Below are 6712 nucleotides of genomic sequence, written 5' to 3'. Positions count from 1 at the left end.
CTAATCCTCATCACCTCCCCAGGTACCCTATGGCATTTATGTTGTTATTGTTTAAATATCTTTATATTTCCTTAAAAGTTCGCAAAGAATATTAAGGCCTAATTATAAAAATACATCGTTATCTCAAAGAATTTTCTTTACCTAACTTAATACCTTGAACATGTTTTACCCTATGAATACAAGTTTTCTGCTTAAAATCTCTCATTTTTATTGCCACATTATTATTTTTATGTATACATTCTGTGTAACTCTTCATATTCAATCTCTTTCAGAAAGATGTTCACAAGTTGACTAACATTACTAACTCTGTCTCCTCATTTTGGGTGGTGTGAATTATTTATTAATTCTTTTCCAATGCTTAACTAGTTTTCTTTAGGCACTGCGGTTTACACCACTCATTCCAACATCATATCCATCACCAGACTGCTCACTTCTGCCCATCATTGTCCCAGTATTCCCTCAACAACCACTGTGGTAACTTTTCTACTGAAGACTAGTTCTTAGTTTCTATTGGCTTTTGGCATAATTATCCCCCACTGTGCTTATTGATTGATTGATTGATTTTAATCACTTACTATTATTATTGCTATTTTTGGTGCCAGGGATCAAATCAGACTTAATATGCAGGAATGCACTTTACCATTGAGCCACAACTCAGTTCCATAACTATTTATTGGTTTTGTGGACTTACTCTTGCCACATTTTAATTATTTTTAAATTGTTAAGCTTTTTATTCTCACCAATGGTGCACGAACTTTTCTAATACTTACTTTTGCTACTGCTTTTCTTTGTTGATACCTTTCCATGCCAATATTGCAAATCACAATGCCCAAAAGGAAAGAGAGAGATGGAGATAGAGAGACAGAGAGAGAGGAAAAGTAACTGCCATAGAAATACGGTGGCAGTGGTTGGGGGTGTTGGTAGGAAAACAGAGGTCATTGGTCCTGGGAAATATACACTGGTGGAGGCATGGGTGTTGGAATACTGTATGGCTGTATTCAATCATGAACAGCTTTGTAAGAGTCGATCTCACAGGGATTCAATAAAAAAGTAAAAATCACAAAGCAACTCCTGTGTTTATTTATATCCCACATATGAGAGAAATCATACTGTCTGTTCCTCTCCTTCTGAATAACTTCACAGGGTATAATATTCTCCATATCCATCCACATAGCAACACGCTGCATGACTTCATTTTTTCTTTATATTTTTCAGAGGATAGTTTGAACCGGTCTATTACTGCAACAAGTTATGCAGTCAAGTTTTCCACATTTGAATAAACTGCATAAATTAGCACATCCAGAGTGTAATGGATAAGCAATCACCCTAGCAAAAGCACCTTTGTGATCATGGTATCTGCCCTGCCAGGTGTCATCTTTTCTTATAGTACAACAGTTTTCTGAGTAGTATTCCAATTCATCATGTATACACACTGTAGTTTGTTTTTCCAGTCACTATTCTTCTGTCTCTTCTGTTAACAGTTGAATTTCCTTCATGCATGCAGTTGAAGAGAATGCTGTGAAGTTTCCAGTAAATACTTACTTTTTAATTGAATCACCATGAGATATAGTTACAAAGCTTTCATGTTTGAGATTCAGCAAACAACAGTCTCCAATGGAGACGTTACTGGGCCCGCTCGAGCAAATCAATGATCAACGGGAGGGCCTTTACCTTTACCTTTATAATAAAATTTAACACTTCGAGCATAGATAAAAAATGTAGAGCCTTCGCTGAAATTTGCTCAAAACAATTTTAGTACATTTCATTCCAGATTATTACAGAAACAATGCAAATGTTCAAATAATTACATTTGTAACATTGTTATGTTGATAAATATAGCTAAAATTCTTCTAATCCGACACAGCATTCAGCCGAAGAGAAGGACAACATGGAGGGCGGGATCCACAGATCCCGAAGGAAAAAAAAAATAGGTTCCAAAAAGAGCCGAGATCATCGGGAAGCCCCAGATGGGGTAGGTACCACATCCCGCCTCCTCCAGATGGAACCCCAGTGACCAGAAGCCTCTACAACCACAGCTCGAGTATGCGGGAACTAGGACTTTTCCTCAAAACCGCACGGCCTCTCACGCGGCCGCGCAACATCTCTCTATATACAAAGTGATCCATGGGAAGTAAACCACCCAACGTTTCTCTCTGAAAATCATAGTTAAGTTTGGAGCACGGCCACAGCCCCAGAAACACAAGGACTTAATGCAGAACCCAGCAGCTTGGAGCAGAAAAGTGAACGGGCTATGCGTTAATCCAGGCCATCATGACTGTCCAGAGGGGAAAGGGTGTTGCCCCATTCGCCCTCTCCTCTCTGGAAAGAAAGATGACGGCCTCATGGGAGCCTTGTGGACAGCAGGTATGAGCCGGGGGTGTGGGGGCGACTAAAACCTCATGGGAAAGGGGGCGTTCCGGTCCGTCCTTCATGCCCTACCGAGGTCACCAGTTGCCCCCCACAAGCGGCTCTCCAGCACGGCCGCAGCCCCAGAAGCACAAGGACTTAATGCAGAACCCGGCAGCTTAGAGCAGAAAAGTGAACGGACCATGAGTTAATCCAGGCCATCAAGTCTGCCGGAGGAGAAAGGGTGTTGCCCCATTCGCCCTCTCTTCTCTGGAAAGAAGGATGGCGGCTGCATGGGAGCCTTGTGGACAGCAGGTATGAACCGGGGGAGTGGGGGTGACTAAAACCTCATGGGAAGGGGGGCGTTCCGGTCCGTCCTTCACGCCCTACCGAGGTCACCAGTTGCCCCCCACGGGCGGCTCTCCAGCACGGCCGCAGCCCCAGAAGCACAAGGACTTAATGCAGAACCCAGCAGCTTGGAGCAGAAAAGTGAACGGACTATGCGTTAATCCAGGCCATCAGGTCTGTCCGGAGGGGAAAGGGTGTTGGCCCAGTCGCCTCCTCCTCTCTGGAAAGAAAGATGGCAGCCGCATGGGAGCTTTGTGAACAGCAGGTATGAGCCGGGGGAGTGGGGGCGACTAAAACCTCATGGGAAGGGGGGCGTTTCAGTCCGCCCTTCACGCCCTACCGAGGCCACCAGTTGCCCCCCACTAGCGGCTCTCCAGCACGGCCACGACTCCAGAGCACAGAAACCAATTTCTTAACTATCTGACTTTCAGTAGAAATACTTCCAGGGTCAATAAGTAAAACAGTAGAAATCCAAAACCGACATATAATTCTTGAACCCAGCTGTAGAAAGCAAATCACTTCACAATGCTTTGTCAGCATGTCTGATTTGGGGGTGGGGGAGTAAACTCTAAATAATAGTGGTGAATCTTTTATTGAAACAATGAATCTAATCAAAGCAGATAGAGTGTTAACTAGAATTCATCTGCCCCACAGGGACTGGGAGGGGTGGGGGGTGGGGTTTTATTGGGGTTCTTCATGGTAAAAAATAAGTTTTGGTAAAGGGAAATGTGCTTGATATTTGCATGACTGAGACCTAAACCTGAAAGGTTTGTAACCTTTCCCATGGTGATTCAATAAATAAATAAAAAAAATATTCTTCTCATCCAAAATCAAGTTTTTGTACAAGAAACAAAATGTTTCTTATCGCTTACATTTTACTTTTTTCCAAGTGTTGCTTTAATGTATATTTTCAACATAATAACAACTAAAGATTTTATTCACCAATTAATATTGATAGCTCAGGTCACTCTTTACCAGAGATAGCAAGTTAAAAGGAAAAAGGCAGAAGTTTCTTCTTCATTTTTGTCTATTCTTCTAGTCGCAATTACAAATTGCTTTTACTTTTTTTCTTTTTTAGTTTCTCCAGTTTTCTGTTTCAGTACAATTTATCTTGGGGTCAGAGAGATAGCACAGTGGGTAGTGTGCTTGCTTTCCATGTGCTGATGCAGGTTTGAACCCTGGTACTCTATAAGGTCCTCAAATCCGCTAGGACTAAACTCTGAGTATGGAGCCAAGACTAAGCCCCAAACATGGCTGGGTGTGGCCCCCAAAGTATAACAAAACTCCTCAGCACAAGTTTTTTTATATTGTAAGAATTTTTATATTTTTATGAGCCAGAATGATAACATAGAACATAGGGTGCTTGCCTTGCAATGCACCTGACCTGGATTCAATACCCCCACTCCATATGGTTCCCTGAGTCTGCCAAGAATTATACCTGAACTCAGAGCCAGGAATAAGCCCTAGTAGAGCCAGGTATGTCCCCAAAACCAAACAAGAAAAGAAACACGGAGGAATATTTATATTTAGAGCATGTGTCAAAGAAGAAAGCAATCTCATAGAAAAATAGAAAGAATCTTCCCTCATAGCAAGACCAACATTCAAAATCTGAGGCACAAATATTTTATTAATTCTTTAAGAACTTTTTCCTTAAACATTCCAAGTTATGATATTATAGATCTAAATTAAAAAGTAGCCAATAATTTATTATTCCTGAGTCACAAATATTAAGAAGTTGTATTTGGTATTTTATGATCACGGTCACAGTCCTCCCGTTGTTCATCGATTTGCTCGAGCGGGCCCAGTAACGTCTTCATTGTGAGACTTGCTACTGTGTTTGGCATATCGAATACATCAAGGGTGGCTTGCCAGGCTTTGCCATGCAGGCGAGATACTCTCAGTAGCTTGCCGGGCTCTCTGAGAGGGGTGGAGAAATGGAACTCGGGTTGGCCATGTTGGCTGCGTGCAAGGCAAACGCCCTACCCGCTGTGCTATCATATCACTCCAGCCTGGTATTTTATGACCATTTTAAAATTATTTTTGCTTATTAAATAAATACAAGTGGAGCATAAAAACTGAAATTAACATGATGAAAAATAAGGTATACTTTGAAAGATTTTTATGTATATTTTGAAATTGCTAATTTTGAGGACAAATGCTTTTTTATAAAATCTTTTTTTAATTGAAGTATCAGGATTTACAATACTGTTAATCATATTGTCCTAGCATACATCATTCCAACACCAGTTATTTTAATAGCTTCTATCATTGTCTTAATTTTTAGTGTTATCTATAGATGAATATCTTCTCATGTAAAAGTATCTTCTTACAGTGTTTTCACAATTCCACATGTGAATTATCGTTTACTTAATCATTCCATTACTTTGGACAGGTTTTAACATTTGCTGTTACACATATCACTGTTTGAACACACTTCATATGGACTTACTTAATCCTTATAATAACTCTGGGACTGCCTTGTTTAACAGATGAACTTGTGTAAAACAGAAATCAAGGCCACACAACTTGAAATGGTACTAACGTGATTTGATCCCAATTAGTCTTTCACTGTAGTCCAACTTTTTACCTCACTACCAAATACTTTATATCATTGTCCAAATAACTTTTTCCTTAAATCAAAAAAGTCAATTTCTTGGAACATAACTAAGAATAACATATTTTTAAAATGAATTAATCATATACAGACATTTTTCCCTTCAGCACTGCTTCAATAATAGTCCCAAATGCCATCAGTACATAATCCAAATTCCCAAGAAAGCAGTGAGAATTGTTTTTTAATATCTCCAAAATCTTAATTCTCACCTTAAAATAGTTTAAACTTCAAAACCAAACATGACATGCCATTATTTTTCTTTTCAGTTGCTTTAAAAGAGTTTATGAAAAGTTTGATTATTATTTTTATATTTATATTATATATATATTGAGAGCATCATATATGTATAAGCAACATTTGTTCAGGGTTTTGACAAAGAAGCCTGACCATCTTGTAGTGGGCAGCCATGCAATCTTTTGACATCCCATGGAATCCAGTTGGTAACGGCTGTAGTCCAGCCTTCGTCTCCAACTCGCATTATGTGTCCAGCCCATCTGATTTTTGACACCTTGGCAAACGAGACAGCATCCCTGATTCTCAATCGTTGACGGAGGTCAGAACTCCGATTCTTTCTCTCACTTGACTGAAGTGTGATACTCCAAGTATAGGTCTACCGATTCCTCTTTGGGAGACCCGAATCTCAGGTCTCTGAGGCATATGTTAATGCAGGAAGAACGGTGGAATCGAAGAAATGTGCCTGGAGCCAGAGGTTCTTCATCCTCTTAGCTATTTCCTCTATGCTCTTGAGGACATTCCAAGCCTCTCACTTCTTCCTGCGCAATCAGGAACCAGGTTATTTGTCATGTTGAGGTCTCGACCTAGATAACATAATTGTTGCATTTGGAGATGTTCATTTCATTGAGAGAAAATGGAATGTCAGAGACAAGTCCATATCTCATAAACATTGTCCGTGAGATTCAGCTGTAGGCTGACCTTTCCACACTGACGGTTGAAGTCGGCCAGCATTTGTGCCACTTGGCTAAAGTTTGTTGTTATTAGAATAATGTTATCAGCGAAGTGGAGGTGGTGTAGTTGCTGACCATATATCTTCACTCCTATTTTTCCCATTCCAGTTGTCGCATGACATTCTCGAGGGTGGCACTGAAGAGTTTTGGTGAAATGGTATCACCCTGCCGAACCCCTCTCTTGACTTCGATGATGACTTCCTTGTAGAATGGTGAGATCTTGGTAGAAAATCCATAATACAGCTCACCAAGGATCCTGATGTATTGAGTTTGAACACCCTGTTTGGCTAGGGATTCGATGACCGCTTCAGTCTTACAAAATTAAAGGCCTTCTTTAAATCATTATAATAAACATTAGACAGAGTGGCATCTTGAACTCCCAAGAAACCTCAATGAGGTTGGTTACCATGTGGATATGGTCAATGGTGCTGAATCCTTT

The 6712-nt window shown here is 40.3% G+C and overlaps 1 non-coding gene across 1 annotated transcript; it reads right to left on the bottom strand.

Annotated features, from left to right (window-relative positions):
- Positions 1-1211: 1211 nt before the first annotated feature.
- On the bottom strand, positions 1212-1374 carry LOC130021225 (U1 spliceosomal RNA). Its single transcript, XR_008792122.1, has one exon. It is a non-coding gene; the product is annotated as a U1 spliceosomal RNA (small nuclear RNA).
- Positions 1375-6712: the final 5338 nt, after the last annotated feature.

The sequence above is a fragment of the Sorex fumeus genome, unplaced genomic scaffold (genome assembly GCF_029834395.1).
Source record: "Sorex fumeus unplaced genomic scaffold, SorFum_2.1 ptg000014l, whole genome shotgun sequence".
NCBI classification, from domain to species: Eukaryota; Metazoa; Chordata; class Mammalia; order Eulipotyphla; family Soricidae; genus Sorex; species Sorex fumeus.
The sequence above is the reverse complement of the archived record's forward strand: the minus strand, read 5'-3'. Positions and strand labels throughout refer to the sequence as shown.